General features: G+C 45.5%; 1 protein-coding gene and 1 non-coding gene across 2 annotated transcripts in view; both read right to left on the bottom strand.

Annotated features, from left to right (window-relative positions):
• Positions 1 to 21,258, bottom strand: part of COP1 (COP1 E3 ubiquitin ligase) — a 125,590-nt gene that overhangs the window by 6,191 nt on the left and 98,141 nt on the right. The gene's annotated exons all lie outside the window — the stretch shown is intronic.
• On the bottom strand, positions 13,421 to 13,555 carry LOC120756906 (small Cajal body-specific RNA 3). The gene has a single exon (XR_005702301.1). It is a non-coding gene; the product is annotated as a small Cajal body-specific RNA 3 (non-coding RNA).

Genomic DNA, 21,258 nt, shown 5'->3' with positions numbered 1-21,258 from the left:
GACGTGTATGAATGGAGTCACCAGGACCTCAAACGAAAACCACCATCACCACTGAAGTGGCACAACACCAATTTCCCCAAACACACTACTGTGACCACCTGTATCACAGAGGCATGAAAAACAGGGTCTCCCCATCCACTGTGGCAGCGTGTTCTACTTTACCATAACCAGCTGGGGCTTCTCTGCAGGGCAAGAAGGTTTAAAGACTGGTCTTACTCATCCCTTCCACTTCTGCTGCCTGCAGGAGCCAGCAACTCCCAAAGCAGAGGCAGCAGGAATGCTGAAGATCCAGCCCAAGTGAATAATCCTGCTCTGAAGAGAAGTTATTAAAAGGACTCTTCTACACATGAATCTTCTCCTGTGAGGGGTCTGCACCTGCAGCCCCTCTCAGCAGGAGGCAGAAGGAACAAGCTGCCTTTGCTAAAACAAGACTGAAGAAGAAAAATGAACAAACATAGCAAAGATTGAGAGATTAGGGTTTACTGCCCGGCAAACAGCAGCATTTTGTTCTGTGTGGATGCTAATCTCCACCTTTGGAATCTTGTTCCTCTTAAGGCAACAGAAAAAAGCTCTGGGGACATCAAAATTACACATCTTCTTGTCTTCAGGGTTACATCTGAATTTAAAAAATTAACTGGCAAATGTAGGTGCATGTCAGAACTCATGTTAAAATTACTACAGAGTGCAGTTCCAGAACGGCTCTAACATGCTCCAGGGCTGAAGTTCTGTGCTAAGACTTAAGAAAAACTTTCTGCATCTGCCTGCCTTTTTTTTTTTTTTTTTTCTTTTGGACTGTAGAGACGGGATTATGGGAAATCTGAAGAGCAGCTCCTTGACATGGGAAGGACTTGACTGCAACCACAAATCTGTGTTATTGCACAGGCTGGATACATATTCACAAGGAGGTAACCATTATGTAAAATGAAGGTGTAAACTGGTCTTGAGTGAAAAGACAGACCTGACAGGAGCACCTCTGTCCTGAACCTGACACATCCCTGTTTCTCCAGTCTGAATATGACCCATGGTAACTCTGGAGCATTCACCCATGGGATTTGCAGGGACTTTCACTGACTGCACCAAAAAAAAAAAAAAGAGAATTTTTTGTAGCACATTCTTGACAGCAAAGAAAAAATCAAGTTTAGGACCTTCTTGAGTATATGAGATACCTGTTACATTCATCATTCATAGGAATTATTCACCTGGTGACAGCTGAGTTTTGAAGCACACTAATTTCCTTCCCTCCAAGACGAGCCCTACTTTGGACGGCCCTGGGGATGCAATTTGTACAGGAAAGGAACAGAGGAGAATTAAAGTCTGGCTGACTGCTGGTATTCATGCAAGAGTAGTCAACATTAAGGCAATCAGAAACACTCTGGATGTTTTGCAAGGTTTGAAGAAACTCAGCTGAACAACTGGAAAAGTTGTCAGAGCTGCTCCAGTGCAACAGAGAGTCAATGACAGCTGAGGCTGGAGCTCTTCCACTCCTTTACATCTCTGTGTAAGAAAACACTGCTGGGAGGAGAGGACACCTGAATGAACGTGAGCCCAGCTCACAAGCGCTAAAAGCACGCACGCGTCTCCTTGAAGGGACATGCAGTGACACCCAGGTGGACTCGGCTCCAGGGAGGGAGGGAAAGCTCTGGACACACCCTCCATCCCCCCAGCCTGCAGGGCTCCTCTCCGCCATCCCTCCTCACCAATAAAGATGCCTCACTGCAGCTGCACGAGCTAAACATCCCTCTAACCAGTGGGCACGTGCAAAATCATAGCTGAGTATTTTAGTCTTCCTCTGTTGACATCAAACCTGTCCCAAAAGGGCTCAGAAAAGGGCAAGATAACCACAAATCACTAACAATTTTTTCCTCCTCGAATACAATCCTTTCTGAGACCGTTCCTCCCTTGCTATCCCACGTGTATAAATCCTTGAAGTGGAATTCAGAAGCTCACGCTGAAGGAAAAGCTGAAGAGATCGTTCCTTAGGATGGATGCGTTTCCAAGTTATATGTGCACACTTTCACACAAAGGACTGGAAATAATTTTTGGGTCTTTCACCATATTCTAAATAATCACAGCCCATAATGTTTGTGCTCCTTTGTTATCCCCCTGCTTTTCTGCACGAATAAAGGAGATTCACCTCAGACTTCCAGCACAGCCGTCACTCAGGTAAGCATGAGTTTTCTGCATTTTCAGATAGGTGTGTTCTATGGATTCACAGTTAGAGTTCTCAAAGATTTCATTTTAAATTAACAACTTCTCACCTTCCCTCCCCAGCAGATGTTTTGGCTAACAAATGGCTGTTTTTTCAACACTTATTCCAAGGAGCTGGAGCCTAATTAAGCAAAGCTGTTGATACAGTGGGAAAATCACCTGGGTGAGAAAGCATGCAGTCAAGCAGCCATTGTCTTCTGTTATTTACAGGTAGAATAAAAGTATACAGTTGAACTAATTCTAGTGCAGTTTGTACAGAAAGTTCATCATTTAAGTAAACTTACTCCTTCCTTACTGAAGGTGGCAACTCTGGTGCTGGCTTTCAGGACTGAGCTGCAAGACGTATTTCACCAAAACTCTTCCCATCAACGTCACACACAAAGTCTTTCTACACATCTAAATGTGCAAAAGTGGTTCCCCAGCAGAGCACACCACTGCTTGACTGCTCCTCATCTTGTAATTAGCAGATTCTAATGGCTATTCACTCTAACTCCCCTGAGCCCTGGTTGTTTTCTTGTTGCATGACACAAGTCAGCTTTTAGTTTTTGTAAGAAAATTATGAATTCTAACCCAGGAAACACAGTGAAGCTCCAGCGTACAAAAATCAAGAGGTTTTGAGAAGCTGAACTGCTAGATTAGATCCCCTCCCGAGGACAATGTGCTGCATGCCAAATTTTGGGTTTTTTCCTTTTCTTGTGATACAACTGTTACCAATGGAAGGTGCACAGTGGGTTGGTTGAAGTGGTGCACAACCCTTTATCTCCCTGTAAACCAGAATTTACTTCCTATGCCATCATGCTCACCTAACATTAATCCCTTCTGAACAAATTTAAAGGAGTATTTATTATCTATACTGTGAATATCAGGCTCAAGCAGAAATTAATTACTTCACACCAACTGCTTCTTTACAGAACAAGGTCTAACATATAAAAGATGTTGTACTAAAATATTTCAAGAGCAGCAACACCCAACTCTTTAGGTATTAAACCGGGAACAGAATGTGCACACCTAACTGTGCCTTTTAATCCTTAGAAACTGTATTTTTATCTAATTCTGAAGGTATTTCCTTTGTACACACAGAGATAAAGCCTCTTTGGGCTTATCTGGGCCCCAGAAAAAAAGCAAAAACCCCATACATCTGAAAAAGGTCTTGGCCTCTGCTTCTTTCTAGATCCAGCTGCAAATACACAACATTTTGAGTTTTTAAATTCACAAGTGCTACACAATTATAGCCACCCAGCATAACAAGGATATTTCCTAAAATGTTAAGCCACAGATTTAAAGATTATGGCACTTCTTTGACTCACTTTCTGTAGAAAAGCTTGCCTACAATCATATACACACACATATATATAGTTTCTTCTTGGGTCAGAATTCATGGGCACACTGTAAAGGTTTTTAGAAAAAAAAAAAGTTTTCAAACAAATTAGTGTTTTCATCATCCTACATCATGCAGAGTTTGCAGCTTCCACACAAGATGAAGTGCATCTCATTAGGAAATGTGCCCAGGTAGAAATTCAGCATCTCCTTGAATTCCTTCCCTTGTTTTTCAGCAATTCCAGACTTTAACCTCTGTACCTGGGATGCCTTTATCAAGTTTTCTGACACTTCCACATCTGGTATTTCTAGCTGCAGCTCTACACACACGACTACAGCTCTTTTTCCTACTCCCTGAAATAGCCTTCTCATTTTTAGATTTTGCAAGGCATTTTTCTCCTTCTATTCAGCTCAAACCCAGCACGGGAAGATGCTGTAAAACTGGAAGCTGAGTTGCTATCATACAATCCCAGGTCTGCATTCACAGCTCATGGCTGCCCTGAGGAGAGCAGTTCCAAGGCTTGCTCCAATGACACACTCAAATAAGCAGTAAGCTATCTCTCAGCCAAGTAAGAAACCCTTTTTTCTTAACATGCCCTTTTCATTTCTGCATGCAGCTCTCAAAAAAACAATAACAACAAGGCAACTGCAGACACCAGGGCTAGAGGAAAATAGAAGTACACACATATCCAGGGCTGTACACAATTTCCTTGTTTCTACGCCATCTTCTGAATTCAGGGTGGAAATGGAGGCCAATGGGACTGATGGGGAGAAGGCAAAGAAAGCTCAGGAGAGGCAGGAGAGCCAGCCAACAAAGCCCTCCCCAGGTACTGCTGCTATGTTACAGGCAACTGCCTCTGTAATTTAGTCATTCTAGAACAAAACTAGTATTGATGAGCATCTAATTCATTTAGAATCCAAGATGAGAAAATCTCATTAGACACTTACTATTCTGCATCTACTGCAAAGCAAGATACACAGCTCTAACAGCTGCTGCACACTCTCCCATCAGGCAAGGCAGGGAGACACATGAAAACCAAATTACTCTAGCATTAAACCTGCACCCCGAAGCACAAGTGCTCCCCTCCCCTCTGTGTGGGAATGTTGAGTTCCACTGCCCATTTATCTGTGATAGGGTCTCTAAAGTTACTTGTCCCCATAGTCATAAATCCTGGGATTTCAGATGCTCCTCATAAACAATATGCTCAAGACCTTGAAGGAAGTGGCAGCAGTATATAAATACAGCTTACAATAAGTGTCCAAAAAACACACACATAAACATGCAACACATTAATATCAATATTGCAAAAGCACAGGAAATGGCAAGGCATTAGTTCTGTGAAGACAGCTCTTAGCATCAATTCTTTTAAGACTTAAAACTCCCAAATATTCACTTGGAAGCGCAATGCTGTACATCACTTGACAACTGCACGGTTGCAGACCTGCATTCCTCTGGTCAATGTTTCCCCCCTTTCCCTTCTCTTGTTTGTTGCAGTCAGTCATTACATCATGCTGGAGGTGATGTATTTAATCTCTCCCTAGCCAAGGTCAGGCTGCCCTGCCCATCAGCGCAGCGTGGGGCAAAACCAAGCCCCAGGGTGTTATCATTAATACTGCTATTGCATATGTCTCCCTTCCAAACTCCCATCAGAAACAAAATACACAATCTGGAGAAACAGCCACCAATCTGCATGAGAGTATTCAGGAGTACCAGCTAAGTCTGGTACTTTTAGATTCTGATTTTGTGCAACCCAGTGGCACACCATCAGGAAATCAGAGCTGTAAACAGAAATCAGTAGAATGTGAAAAGCCTTTTCTGTTCCAGCTACCCTGAATTCAATAAGACAAGCAATCCACCCTACAAACACGAGAGCTACGCAGCCCAGCCCCGAAGCACAGCAAGGACCACAGCTCCCAGATGCTGAGCTAGGAAAGAATGGATGCAGGGAAACCTGTGAGAGAAAGGTTCTCCCCCCAGAAGATTGCTGGCCACAGGAAGAGGCTCCCCTGAAAAGTGGGCACAGCACCAAGCCTGACAGAGCTCAGTACCTGTCTGGGCAACGCTCTGAGGCGTGTGGTGGGATTGTTGGGGTGTCCTGTGCAGGGCCAGGAGTTGGACTTCATGATTCTTGTGGGTCCCTTCCAACTCATGATATTCTGTGATTCTATCCCAGCTCCTTGGCCCTCTTTAATTTACAGCACACTCCCCTTGCCCTTCCTGCGAAAGGCAAACTTCCATCTGTTAAAGCCCTGCTTCCTGTTCAGATGGTTCCTGTCATGCCTCTTTCACACTCAGGATGTGCTTCTCCCACCCCTCTTACCTTCTCTATTCTTCTTCCTTTCTCTTCCAAGCCAGTGATTTCTCTTCCAGCTCAACTGTACCCAACACTCCTCAGCTCCCTCTTTCAAATCATCTTCACACTTGAATCAGCAATTCCCTTACTTGTGCAAGAACACTTGGATCTTTCCAAGACCATCTGTCCCATGTTCTTCAGGGCTTTTGTATTTGTGAGGTCATTGTCCCTGGCATGGCATTTCTCATCAAAACCTTACTTTCAGCACTCTGTTTTTGGTTTTAAATGACTCTACCACAGTACTAGGTACATCTTCCCATCTCCTCTTCCTCCTCTAGGGAGCTCACCTTTGAAAATTCTGCCTTACAGCATGGATTTCTTTCCTTTTTCCTTTCCTCCAGCATACTAACACCACCAGCAACATGCACATCTTCCTTAGGGCCAGAAAGGGAAGAGATGATGGTTAACCTTTCTTTCTGATCCCAGTATCCAATCAGCCAACTCTAACTGCTTCTAGAGGCTGCCCTCCCTGGGTTCCTGAACTCATGACTGCGCTGGGATGGCACATTTATTCCCCTGGGCCTGGCCTGGGCTGTCAGCTCCAGCTCATTCCCACATCTAGAGAAACATCTGCCTCAAAAAACCCCAGAGGACAAAAGGATATAAAAGCAGGCAGAAGCCTTATGGTTAGGGAGTGCAACCCCACGTTATTTTGTGGGAACAAACTGCCACTGGACCAGCAGCACCTAACTAGAGAAGGTGAAGCACATCAGCAGCTGACAGATTCACACATGCCCCAGATTATCCTTGCTTTCATGTGTTTGTGACACACAGGAGCTGGGACTGCACATCAGCTGCTGTTCTGAGCTGGAGCATGGTCCTTGAAGGCTGACAAATGGTTTCCCAGTTGGCCCAAGGGGGATCACTGCTATGTGACATGTCTCCTGGGCTCTATAAAGCTCAGCACAGTCCATGCTGCCAGCAGCTTTCCTGGGCCAGGCACCAGAATTCAGATTCTGTTATTAAATTGGTCCCCACATAGAAATACCACAAAGTAAGTCATTAGCTGGTCCGGCTCCTGCTCTCCTTCCTTTCCCAGAGCCATTTGTTTCGGTCTCTAAACAGCTGAATGATACCAGGCTTACTCCTGTTGATCCAACCACCTCGATGTTAGTACTTTAAATTATTAAGTCTTAGTTCTCTAATGCCAATAAATCATTTATATGTGTGCATTTAATTAACAACCCAATCAGCAAAACCAACTTTGCATTCGCACGGCACGTTTTATCAGAGGAGCCGAAGACACATTACAACGTTAATTAAGTGTAATGAACGCCGCGGTGAGGTAGCAGAGTATCACCCTGCATGCGGGGAAACCGAGGCAACACACTTGGTGGATTTACCCAGGGTTAACCCAGATGTTCCCAATGAGGTGTTGAACAAAAAAGGCAGGGATGAAGACCACTGAGGCTTAACGCTCTTCATAAGAATTCCTGCTGGAACTGCAGTATTTACCTATTTGCTGATGGGAAATGCGTTCCAGTTGCATTCCTCTCCCAGAAACACTCGAGGCACAAACCACTGCAATCAAGCATGCTGAAAAAATTGTGTCAGCTGCCAGGTGAGGCTGAACACACTGGGTCCAACACCATTCCCAGCCAAGGGTTCTGAAGGACCCCTTATGACCTTCCCACACCATGGTTCACAACTAGCACACACCTGAACTCCTGGGATGCTGGACACACTTACCTGGTGGCCTGAGGTCCCAGATGGACACGAGTGCCTGACAGCTCCCAGGTGCCTCAACAGCTCAACCAGCCCTTGGGGAATTTCATACCAAGCTCCCATGCAAGCAGAAATTCCTGACTGACCCAAGCTAACCTCTGGAGACAGAGGTCTTGCAGCTGTGTCACTGGTGGGAATACATAGTGGCCACTGCTAGCGAGACAGGCTGGGAAAAACCCTTCCTAAACCCCTCCCATGACACCACCCCCTCAAGGCAAAAGTGGAAGAACACTTCATGCATCACTACCAGAGATGGTGGCAATCCATACAGGAAGATAGGTAATCACAGGTGATGTCAGGAATGATGAAGGGAGCCAAGCTGAGCCGTGCTGGTCAGCAAAAGGGAAACACTTTGGCAGAAACTCATGAAATCAATTTATTAAAACCTGATAATGGATACATACTCTGCTACTGTTCCTTTTATATGGCTGGCTATCAACAATCTGGGGCAAGCCAAGCTGTCTGTTTGGGCAACACCTAGTATGGTGGGGTGGCCTGGCTGGAAGCCAGTCTGTCACCCTGTGCCCACCAAAGGCAGTCTGTCACCCTGTGCCCACCAAAGCCAGTCTGTCACCCTGCACCCACCAAAGCCAGTCTGTCACCCTGCACCCACCAAAGGCAGTCTGTCACCCTGCGCCCACCAAAGGCAGTCTGTCACCCTGTGCCCACCAAAGCCAGTCTGTCACCCTGTGCCCACCAAAGGCAGTCTGTCACCCTGTGCCCACCAAAGGCAGTCTGTCACCCTGCGCCCACCAAAGGCAGTCTGTCACCCTGAGCCCACCAAAGGCAGTCTGTCACCCTGAGCCCACCAAAGGCAGTCCGTCACCCTGTGCCCACCAAAGGCAGTCTGTCACTCTGTGCCCACCAAAGGCAGTCTGTCACCCCGTGCCCACCAAAGGCAGTCTGTCACTCTGTGCCCACCAAAGGCAGTCTGTCACCCTGAGCCCACCAAAGGCAGTCTGTCACCCTGTGCCCACCAAAGGCAGTCTGTCACCCTGAGCCCACCAAAGGCAGTCTGTCACCCCGTGCCCACCAAAGCCAGTCTGTCACTCTGCGCCCACCAAAGCCAGTCTGTCACCCTGAGCCCACCAAAGGCAGTCTGTCACTCTGTGCCCACCAAAGGCAGTCTGTCACTCCCCTCCCTCAGCTGGACAAAGCAGGCTTAGAGTCGAGATGAGGACAGGGAGAGATCACTCTCCAAGTACCATCACAGGCAAAGCAGGCTCAGCTTGGGGAAAATGTGATTTATTACTAATCAAGTAAGAGTAAGATAGTGAGAAATAAAAGAAAAACCTTAAAAACACCTTCCCCCCAACCCCTCCCTTCTTCCCAGGCTCAGATTCACTCCTGATTTTTTCTACAGGGGCAGAGAGGGACAAGGAACTGGGGCCACAGTCAGCTCATCACATATTGTCTCTGCTGCTCCTTCACCTCCAAAGGGGAAAACTCCCCAAGCTCTCCCCCCGCTCCAGCATGGGGTCCCTCCCACTAGAGACAGCTCACACACTCCTTCAGTGTGAGTCCTTCCCACAGGCTGCAGTCCTGCACAAACTGCTCCTGTCAGCCCCTGGGTGGTCACAGGTCCTGCCAGCAAAGCTGGGCACCTCTCTCCACATGTCCACAGGCCCTGCTGAGAGCCTGCTCCAGTGTGGGCTTCCCATAGGGTCACAGCCTTCTTCTGGGCATCCACCTGCACTGGCATGGAGCTCTCCATGGGCTGCAGGTGGATCTCTGCTCTCTGTGGACCTCCATGGCTGCAGGGAATTCTCTTGTGCCTGGAGCACCTTCTCCCCCTGCCTCCTCACTGAGCTCTGAGTCTGCAGCAGAATTGTTATCACAAATTCTCACTCCTCTCCCCGATGCAGTTGTGCAGTATTTCCTCTCACCTCTTCTGAAATACATTATCCCAGGGGTGCTACCAGCATGGTGGGCTCAGCTTTGGCCAAGGGTGGGTCCATCCTGGAGCTGGCTGGCACTTTAGGAGAGGCAGGAAACTTTGGGAAACTTCTCACAGAAGCCACCCCTACACTCCCCCACAACCAAAAATTTGCCACACAAACCCACCTAATAAATCACATCACCTGCAGATTGTAGCTTCTTTGCCCCATTCTAACAAAAACCATCTTGACTCCCAAGACTGACCTGACACAAAGAATCAAAAAAAGGGTCAGTCTGAATTCTGACATTTTTAGTTTCTATGTTTTATCTGTAATAACATCCCTTAAACATACCCAACCATTTTCAAATGGGACCCCATCACCAAACCAAAGCCAAATCCTGACACAACAGTATCCTAAACCAACCAGCTTCGAAAGTTCTGGACATACATTTAAATCCTGACCATTGCATTAGTGGGTCTCAAAATAATGTTGTAGGGGGACTTGAGTGCTCAATAAACACATTAACTCTTCTAAATGTTTTGCTTATGCCAGCTGGAAAAGAAGGATGATGGTTTCACTGCATCTGCAAGCTTTCTAATTGTATTACTGGACGGGCCAGAAGTCTGGCAGCCACGGAAATCAAAGTTTTCACTTCCCTTTAGGCCAAGAACAGTATATTTAACAGCAACAGGAATGGAGTCACAGTTCCAAGTGTCAGCACTGAGGGTGCTGTCTGAGGCAGGGAACACCAGCACATGTTCAAGCTGAGGCTGCAGGCACGGAGCAGTTACACATTACACATCTGTGGGGCAAGCAGGGCTACAGCAATAAGAAGAAACACACCAGGAAAGCAAAAATCTCTCATCCCTGGAGGCTGCTTCCACCCAAAGGGCTGCAGGCTGCTGGGTGGTAAGAACAGACAAGAGGATACCTGCACGGCGGCCCAGCTTGTAGCATAAGCCATTATTTATATTAAAAAGATATATTTATACATTTTTTCCTTCTGTTTTCTATGCAACACACGCATGCCACAGAAGTGACATCACCAGGACCTGGTGAGATAAAGGAAATGATAAACAGTTTCTTGCAGGGAAAACTCAAGGCACAAACATTAACATTAACACGCAGAGAAGCTTCATGAGATTACACCTATACTAATGCTGATTGGGGGAATGGAAGTTTAATTAAGGTAAAACAAAAGTTTCCATTAATCTTGACAGAATTCCCACTCTGCTGCTCTCCTTCACCATCCACTGCAGCTAATGCTGTAACAGGATCAAGAGCAGCCCTAGGTAGCTGAAAGCTCCCGCAATGCAGACAAGGCTGGCCAGGCTGTACCACAGCACGTGGCCTGCCCCAGCCCTGGGAAACAGGACACTCTGCCTCCTCCAGATATTGCCCCAACAACACCCAGAGGGCAGTGGGCACATGTTTTCAGCAGCCAGGACACACAGGAAAATGAAGAGGGGATGTTGATAAACTGGAGAATGGCAAAGAAAAATGGCCAGAGCCTAGGAGCTTGCAGGCAGGTTTTGATGACGTGCATTTCATGTCACAAGCACAAGTTTTCTCTTGAGCAGGTAAAATTCCAGTTACACTTAAATCTTCACGTCACAGAGTTTGTATTAAAAACATTTCCTGTCTTCTGTTCCCACAGTTCAGGTAAGCACAGGTGAGGAAGGGGCAGCAGAGCAGAGAACCTTCCCCAGCCAGCAGAACCATGTCCTATAGACCTGTGGCCAAGGAGGGGTTTAGGGCTGGCCTGGCTCACAGTCACTGAGGACTCTGTAAATGTATTGTAACTGTATGGAAGAGGGAGTGACCTGAACTGTGGCTGGGTCATGCCTGCAAAGCTGTTTGGAAGAGAGGGATCTCTGCTTTGTACAGTGTAAGATGCTGGAATCTCTGAGAGAGGATGTATCAAAGCCATTTTTGTAGGTCAGTTTTCAAAGCAAAGCCACATTGCAAACTATCAGCTTCCATGACAAAAGTGTTTGGCTGGTATTGATAAAGACAACAGACTAAATTGCATTTTAGTAAGGTCTGACTGTACATAAAAAGTGCAGAACTTCACTAAACAAAATCATGCAGAGGACAGATGATACACACAGAGCTGCTTTCGATATCCTACTCTTGATGCTTTCTCCATTGTATTTATCTGAGGGGAGAAGGAAGTGAGAAGACAGCTATGTCTTAGGCATTAAGAATGATGAGAGTACAGCTTTCTAGCTTTAGTACAATAAATGCAAAGAATGCATCTTCCCTACTTCATTCTGCAGAATGAACCATTCCAAAGATACTAATGAACTTTGCATCATCCAGAGGACTCAGTTGTGCCTTCTGTCTGCTTCCCTAATCTCAGCCATCTCAAACACTCCTGAATCCAGAAGCATGAGTGAAAGCAGCAACTAAAATGCACCCAAGAAGTCAGAAATCACTGGGTCATTCAGTTGCAGAAAAACATTTTAGGTTTGAAAACAAAGGATGCAAAAAGAACAAACAAGGAAACCAACCAAGGACTGAGATTAAAGTCAGAAGCAAACACAGGATGTCTTAAGACAAGTTCACTGATTGTGAAAGGGAAAAAAATATCCAAACAACACACAATTCATACTAGACAGAAATTCTCTATTCTTTCATTCACCTTCCAACTTTCCCTCTCCTCAACTTGCTCACTCACCTCCCTGCAACTTACCCTCCCCTAAGGAATACCAGGAGGCAGCCCCTGAACTCTAATTGCATTTGCTATTCTACTAAATCCCATAGATTTAAATGGGCAAAATTAGCTGAATTCACCTGTCGGGCATTCTGCACAATACTAGAGGAGAAGCCACCTGAAGCTGTAGATGGGCTTTCTTTTGTTTACAGCTTTTAAATAATTCAGAAAGGAGCTGTCAAGTTGAATCTGCAAAGCTCCCTTGACTTTGGATTTGTGCTATCAGACTGCTTGCCTATTGTTCATAAAGACAAAAAGGAAAACGTTCTGGGATCATATGTCTGCACGGGAGGGGAGTCAAGGACTAGGAGAACAAGGGCTGTCAGGACAGAAGCCGTAAAAAATACAGATGGGAAAGCAAAAGTAGGCAGTAGGTAAAATACAGATGTACCAGCAAAGCAGCAAGAGCAAGCTGCCAGTTTGGTTGTGCAATAAATACACACTTGCAGTTTCCTGTGGAATATGATGTCGTCCTTTCAAAAGGAAAACCCCAAATGCAAATGGTAACTTCAATTAGCAATTAAAAGCCCAACTTCCCAGCTATACAATTACAGCTGCCTCTCCCAGATCTGTCTCACTTCTGCAAACCCATGACAGCTGTCAGGCAGTGGGCCAGCACTTAATAATCATTCCCAAACCTCAGACAGTACAATTCCATCCTTTCTTTCCTTTTTTCTGGGCTCATAGGCCAGACAAAGATTTACTAGGTCCTACCTGGGGACAACAGCAAACCACAGGCAATGGCCCCTGGAATCCCAGGGAGTTCATACATTTCAAGGTGCCTTTTAGAATTTTTTCTTTTTAAGTGACTCTGTGGCATGCACAGTTCTGATGGAGTTCTGCACAGTCATTTTCAATCAAAGCTGCAAACCTGACTTTAAAGCAAATGACTGTTTCTTGAAGCAGCAAGAATGGAGAGGAGAGGGAAACCTCAGGACGTGCAGCCCGCTCCACTCATGCACATCCCTCCAACCAGAACACAATCACCTCTACAGCCAGTTTGCTAAACCTAAGGAGAACTTGAAAAAAGAGAGCATTTTAATACAAAACCCAATCGCTGTGATTACAGCCTTGCTCTAAGCTACTGAGCTGGATTAACACTTGGCAATTATACTTAGCTGTGGATGCTGCAAACAAAATCCTGCCCAAGGGCTGTCCCCACGTGTGGGACATCGCAGCCGAGGATGCTGCGGGAGCCCTCGGCACGCTGCAGGACAACACGTGTGAGGAGGGGAACGATCTGATTTAGTGGCTGTCCTAAAGCAGACAGAGACCTCCACTTTACTCTAGGAAGACTGCAACAGCGGACAAAATCATTTTTATTTTGCCCATCACTGGTCCCAACCGGTCCCAGCAGCTTCCAGTCCTAGAAAATCGCATGATTACGCCAGCCTTTTATACACTGTCTTTTATCCTGGGCTCCTCGCCGTATCAAATCCTAAATGAAACATGATGTAGGGCATGCAAATAAGCCAAAAAAGAGAGGATTCAGATTATAGCAAAAATATCATTAAGTGGAAAAGTTTAACTCAGAAGGTCAAAACCATTCTAGCCAGAAGCAAGAGATGCAGCATGGGGCACACTCACATGCCCGGAGCCTCCAGCGTGGCACCGACGGTGCCTTTCTTACTCGCTCAGAGACTGCCAGCCAACAGCAGCGCCTCAGCCTGCAGTGCCATTAAAAAGGCCCTGAGTTTCTTGGCCTTGAATACACTCCTAAACTCCAGGGAACAGCTTGCCAATGGCGTGCTGCCTGCCAGAGTCCCTACAGCAAGATGCTGTTTCACCACTCCCTGACCCCACCCCCTTTCCTTAGAAATTATTTTAAATGAGGTATATGCATCTGAAATAAGCAATGCCAGCTCCCAAAATTTACTGGTAGAAGTCTGTGCTCAGGTAAGCGCCCTGAAATGAGCACAGGCGCTGTCAAATTCCCATGTGACAGCAGGGAAATCCTTTAATTACTGCTTCCCCGCTTGCTCTCTCTGTGCCCCCAAAGGGCTAAATCCAGTCGATATCATAACTCCAATCCAGGCTGTAACTGGAGATTTAGGATGACCTTATAGGTCTATGCACTTCCTGGTAGAAACCAAGAGGTAAATAAAAGGCAGCAATTCTTGACAGCATGTTTTTGTTGGGGCTAGCAGCGAGGGGGAGCAGCGGATCGCGCTGGACACGCTGCCCGGTGCTGGAGCCTGTCCTCCCCTGGCTTCCCCAAGAGGAACCCGAGTGCATCAAGGTGCTTCACTGTCCACCCTGGCCACTGCACAAACCCAGGAGCAGCTCAGTTAATGGCAGAACTTAGAGCCATCAGAGGCTTCTGCAAATCCAGTGAGCCTTTTGACTGCATGCCAAAGTCACTCCTAATACACTACACAGATTTAACCCATTCTGTACTACACCTCCTAACAACTTTATTCCAAAAGCCAGAAAGCATTTCACTTTCTAATGAGCCAGCAAATGAGTAAAAAGCATCTCTCTTTGTATAATGTACTCACAAGCAACTCTCTCATGCTCGTGATTTCTCAGCACTGTGAGACTCAAGTGAGATCTGGGTAATGTTCTACATCACTGTTTAAGAGCAATTTCAATCATCTTTGTTCTGGATTAAGTCTTGCTCCCGACTAAATTTAACAGAGCAATGAATAGGAAATCCATGACTTGGGAAGTGGGCAGATTTTATCTTTAAACCCAATTCGCAAGTAAAATCATCTCTCCTACAATAGATAATTCTGCTACTGTTCAAGTTATTTTCACACAGTGGCTATAAAAAAATTATCTCTAGATATCTCAAATGGAAATGACTATTTTTAATGCTTCCTGTCACTCCGAATGCATGCTAAGACTAACAATGCTGCATCAAAAAGAAGAGCTCAACAATCAAGAAATCCATTAAGCTACCAATGACACTAATAGAAAAAAAAAAAATTTGAAAAAGACTCAAGTATATGAAGAAAAGAATTACCTACTGGGATTACAGGAGTGAGCAAAACCCCCTGTGTTGCACCACAGTACTTCTGATTTTCTAATACCCTTCAGTTACATAAATATTAGAATACAACCCCCACCTTTGCTGACAAAGGGCAAGGTAAGACGAACACTCCTGGCATTTATTTTTTTCTTTTTTTTTTTTAGTTAATCTGCTTCATTCTCCCAATTTCAGATATTCTTTCTGAAGAGCTGCTGCTGTTGACTCAACAGACACCACAGAGCTGAAGCAGGCAGTAGATACTCTCTGCTCTTCCCTGAGCCTGACGATGCTTTAAAATGTTTCAGAGCAGAGATGGTGAGAAATACAGGACAAAATACAGGGAAATAAGAAAAGAGTTACTGTCCTCTGTCAGGACTACACCACTTATTTCGTGTCATAGCAAACTCACATGTAGTGCTACGAACATCAGGAGAAAAGCTCCCCCAAAGAGTTCATGATCACATCCTGCCCTAGCTACAGCATCCAAGGCATACAGGACTGTATAATGAAATGGCCTCTAAAATAAACAAAGCCACACACAGAGCACATACACAGTATGTGTTTGTGGGGAAAAGGAGAGGCAGACACTGGAGTGTAGTGTCACATTCATTACTTCATTAACTTTGATGTGTGTCAAGCTGGGCTCAAATTCCACGTTCATGCGCTATCTGAAATCAATACATAAGCTCCAGCATGACTGAAAATACATCATAAACCTACCTCAAAGCTGTTTGCAAAGGAAAACAGCAGAAACTTCAAAAAGTGGTGGGCTTAAGAGGAGACTGTCCTTGTCCCCGCTGCCATGCTCAGACACCTCTGCTGCTGAGGGAAAACCAAGGAGAGTTATGGCAGGGGGAGCAGGGGTGGCCAGGAGGCACAGAGAGGGTCTGAGCTCATGCCCAGGGATACACTGGGAGAGCTGTGGCCATACTGCATCCCTTCACCCTGTAACTGTACATCTTAGCAAACGTTTCTCTGAAAGGAATCTCCAAAGCAGTATTTTTCTTAAACAAACTTCTGAGCCTTCGCTTGGAAAGCTAAATATATATATTCTTAAGTTTTGAAACAAAGAAAACTCCCAAGCTCCCAATGCTGGCTGCTGCCTGCTGTAACACCAGAAGAAAAGTTGCTAAATCCTGTTCTGCTTCCAATTTCCCAACAACCAGATTTTTTTCCCCACATATTTCCTAACAATTTCAATTTCTTCTGTTGCATTGTCAAGCAAAACATTAACCTGGGAAAAACACAAAGCCATCTGCGAGCTGAATCCTTTTGTATTAAATAAGGACATTTGTATTTCACTTTCAAGTAATTTTCTCTCCTTTCCTGCTACTCCTGCCGGCCAAATTTCATCTTTTCAAATGCTGGAGCTAATGCACAAGTGGTGAAACAAGACATGCAGAGAAGAACAATTAATATATTTTAATCAAGGATATGTTACTCTAAACAAGTCAAGATATCCCCCAAGCACACACTGCCCAGACTAGAACAGCTTGCTGCTGCTTAGTTGTTGGAAGACACTTGGCCAGAGCAATCTGATCTGTAGAAGGCCTTGCTTGGAAGAAAAAAAAGGCAGCTTGGAAGAAAAAAAAGGCAGCGAGGTCTCAACTGATCAAGCTAGAAACTAGGAGGAAGAATCACGTATGCCTGATTAACACAAGGATTCTTGGCTGGGGATGCTGAGCCTCTGCCAACATGGGTCATGAGGAGGGACAGAGTCCCTCCTGCTCCTACTGCAGCTAATTTATGTGCTACTTGCACATTACAGGTAAAAGGAACTTTTATTTATTTATTGAATCTGAACTAAACCTTCTTCCCAGTATATTACTTATCCTTCCTCCAGTAGCTCTCATTATTATAGATACTTGGGAAACAATGCTCTGCCTCATCTGCAGCTCCTCAGGCTGCCCCAGCTATACCTCTCTGCTTAACTTAATATTCACTTCAGACATATTAAAGTAAAAAATCCAGTACTGCACCCAACAGCTCACTTCTCTCCAGCTTTAGCAACTAGATAAGCGTTTTGGAAGCGATTATGACATCCAATACCATAAGAGACATAATTATTTAAAGCAGCACTTCCCTCGCAGAACTCAAAACACCTCGTGCGAGGGTGAACGCCCATCAGCTGCACAACCCCAAATTTAACAGGGCCGTTTCTGTCAGAAAAGGCACTCATTACATTACTAAACATAACTTTCCTGTCATACCGGCTTTCTCTTCCTTAGAAAAGGCTGATTATTATAATTCTCTGTGCAACCTATATAAAATAATTACGTCTCCTAACTGCATATCAGGTAGCTTCAATTCAGACACAAGATTGCCTTCAAAGGAGACCACCTTCACTCCGTGCTAGCTCCTCTAGTATTAGCTAGAATTAGAGCAGAACACCACCAAAAGAGATTTAAACATGTTAAAAGGATACAAATCTGTGTTGCTGTTAGAAAACCACTCTGAGCGGTTGTTTTTGCAAGCCTTTATTCTTGCTTTATTAACGTGCAACACAAGCGGCATTAAGCTGGTCACAAGCTAGTGGATTTCAAAAGGCTTTGGGGTTACTGGCAACAGAAGGGCAGAGGGCACACAAAACCCCTCAGAATGGATACCCAAAGCCAAGCAGTAACTCTATTAATGCACAGACGCACACAAAGTAAAGCTCTTGCAGAGAAAACCACCTATGCATAAATGCTCCTACTTCCTTTTCACCCGGAGGTTAAATTATCTGATCAAAATCTTGTGCTGGAAAGGAAAAAAATCAGTTCATATTTTTTCCACTTCATTTAGACCGTGTAAAACATTAAATCCTGTCATTAAAATTGCTTAATTAGGAGTGCTAGAGCAAAAGGTTGATGCAGCTCATGAATTGTAACTGCTGAATGGTGGTGGCCTGGCAGGACTTGCCATCGATATTAGCACTGAAGAAAGGGGAAAAGAAAAAAACAAAACCACAATATTGCGAGGTTGTTTTGAATTTAATTGAAGCAGCGCCACTTGTTAGAGGGAAGGAGGTTATAAAGTAAATTCAAACAGCAGTGACAGCAGACCACCACCCCTGTGAGGCAATTCTGCACCTGCACAGGAGCTGGTTTCAAAGGCAGTGGTTAGCCCAATGCCAAGGGCATTTCAAAACCCACCTCATTCTTGCTTTGGTCTTGCTGCTCTGGAACCAAAGCCCTCCTTTCACAGCCCTACCCCTGCAGTTCCCCTCTTAAATGACCCCCTCCACTGGCTTTGCAGCACAGGAACACTGCCCGACCGAGAGCGGCTCCTGGCATCCAGACCTCATCTCACGGGCACTCTGTGCCAGCCAGAGACTTCAGCAGATGGCACTTCACACAGGAAAAAGCCAGCATGAGCTAGCAGTGGAAAGTAAAGCAAAGGCTGCTCATGCAGGAGATGCCCTGACTCAGAGGAAAGCAGCTTTAGTTGGAGCTCGAGATCAGGCAATGTTGGCTCGGTACCTAGAGGACTTGCCAGGATCCTGCTGTGACCTACTGCTTTCAGGGGGCTCTGCTCCAGGACACCACAGGTAATAAACATTATACACACTGGGTCCAGAGGAGGCCACCAAGCTGATTACAGGGGTGGAACACGTCTCCTGCGAGGACAGGTGGGGTTGTTCAGCCTGGAGAAGAGAAGGTTCCAGGAAGACTTTATTGCAGCCTTTCAATATTCAAAAGCAACACGTAAGAAAGATGGGGACAAAACTTTTCAGTAGGGTCTGTTGCAACTGGACAAGAGCAAATGGTTTTAAATCGAAAGAGGGTCATTTTAGAACAGATGTAATGAAGCAGTTTCTTTACAATGAGGGTGGTGAGGCACTGGCACAGACTGCCCAGAGGTGTGGGAGTGTTCAAGGCCCCGTTGGATGGGACTTTGAGCAACCTGCCCTATTTACTGCAGGTGATTGGACTAGATGGTCCCTAAATGCGCCTTCCAACCCAAACTACTCCATCATTCTGGGATTATAAGTCCCCCCAAAAATACTAGGAATGAGCCTTCCTCCAAAGGCTAAGAGCTGTAGGAGGGCAGAGTCAGAACACCTGCCACCTCTAATTCCCACAGCAGCTGAAACGCCCCGAGACAAAGGCACAATGCCAAGATAGGGCATGGTAAGAGAGAAGCACACACTTCATGATAAACAGCTTTCCAGGCATCACTGGAAACCCCCCCAAACCTTCAACAGCCTAATCAATTATTCCATCAGTGGCTTTAGAGCCCAACAGGGTACATGTGACAGTCCAGACCAGGGGGCCCAACAGCAGCACTGCTGAGAGTGGATGGAAAGGGAATATAGTTGTCCAATCATTTAATTCTAAAAGTTACTGCTCCCTGAATAGGAACTTGTTCTCTTTTTTTGTTTGTTTGTTTTGTTTTCTCTCCATCCCAGTATAAGTAACACTTACAATTCTCTTTGAAGTTGTGCTGTTTGGGCCATAGCTTATATAAGTGCCACATGATACATACTGCTGCACCTTGCAACATTTTGGTTCAGCAGGAAGCTGACGATGGAGCTGGGAATGAAGTCTAGGTTCCATGTGAATTCCTGACTTCAGTTCATCTGTTATAAAACTGATACTTGAATAAAGAATTGATAGTTACAAAAGCAGCTGAGCACCCACAGGAGAAAAACATCCACTTACAAGTTTAACAACAGCTACAGAGAGACTTCTTTGCATCCCCAGCTCACCATGCATAACACAGGAACATGATTTGCAATTGCATTGGGATGCTCTCAATTTTTAAAGCTTAGGAAACAGCAAGAGCCTGCTCACACCTCTGCTTGCACCAGCAGTGATGTGCAATCCATTATCTCTCCAGCTGCACCACTGGGATCAGCTAGTGGAATGGTAATGTCAACAGCACTCGGTTCTGTGGGCCCCTGTGTCATTCACTCAGTCTAGGGAAGATGACTGCAAAGAAAAGGAGCTCAGCTCTGTCTACAGCATGCTTCCTACTCCTCTTGGCACTAGAAGAGATGCACTGGTGAGCAAATACCATCTGTGAAAGTCTGAAAAAGTACTGTCTTCATTCAGGAAATAGGGACTTTCATCTGCCTTCACTTCAAGACAACACTGACCCCGTGGCAATTTTCTGTGATTATGCAAGGAAGAAAAAAATAAAGCCTCACCTTGCAGAAGGAGAGAAACTGAGTTTGCAAAATGTAAAGTTAAAACCAACAAAGAAGAAAAACCCAAGCCACCTACATTTCTTGAAGAAACTATTCCTAAAATAGAAGCTGCAATGATATCAGAGTGCTGCAGTAGCGCAGGGGACCTGAACCTGAGAGAGAAGCAGAAGTGCCAGACTTCCCTGTGTCCTCAGCGGTGGCACGGGCAGCTGCTCTGCACCTAGGAAAGGAAGAGCTGGCACAGCTACTGACGTAGCAGGCACCTGCTGCTGTGCCACCTCGAGCCCTGAGACAGCAACATCAATAGTGCAAAGCCCTCTTCTGTCCCCACACACACCAGGCAGGAGGAGCACAGCGGCCAGAGGCTGGGTTAGCAGCGAATCTCCTGGCTCCCTTCACCCTGGCGATGCTCCACTGTGGCACAGGTGCAGCCATTATTCTGCATAAGAAAACAGTTTTCAAGCAGCACATAAACCAGTATGTACAATGTGTGTTGGTACACATAACTAACATGCTAAAATCAAGCATGTATGGTGCATCTTCTGATGTTCTGGATTCCGTATGTTTTTAAAGAAAATCTTAGATTTTCAAATGAGTAAGGGAACAGTAGACACGAAAAAGGTAGGACGGAAGAGAAATCACATACACTTACTACCTAAGGAAAGAGCAAAACAAAAGTCAAAGAAAAGGGTGTTTAAAGCATTGTCAATGGCCAGAGAGCAGAGGGCATGTCAAGAGGAGCAGGAAGCCATCACACAGACAGCTGAGAGCCCTGCAGCACGCAGGCTACGGGGATTAGACAGCTTTCCACGCAGGGAGAAAGACCTCTGAAGATTTTTCAGATGGGGGAGAAAAAAAACAATAGAATAAACCTGATCAAAATCACGTCTCGCTTTTTTAAGAAGCTGATCCTTCTCAGCCTTCCATAAACTGCTGTGCATTTCAAGCCCAGGAAT

Source organism: Hirundo rustica, chromosome 9 (genome assembly GCF_015227805.2).
Source record: "Hirundo rustica isolate bHirRus1 chromosome 9, bHirRus1.pri.v3, whole genome shotgun sequence".
Lineage (NCBI taxonomy): Eukaryota > Metazoa > Chordata > Aves > Passeriformes > Hirundinidae > Hirundo > Hirundo rustica.
This window is presented reverse-complemented; position numbering and strand designations above follow the sequence as displayed.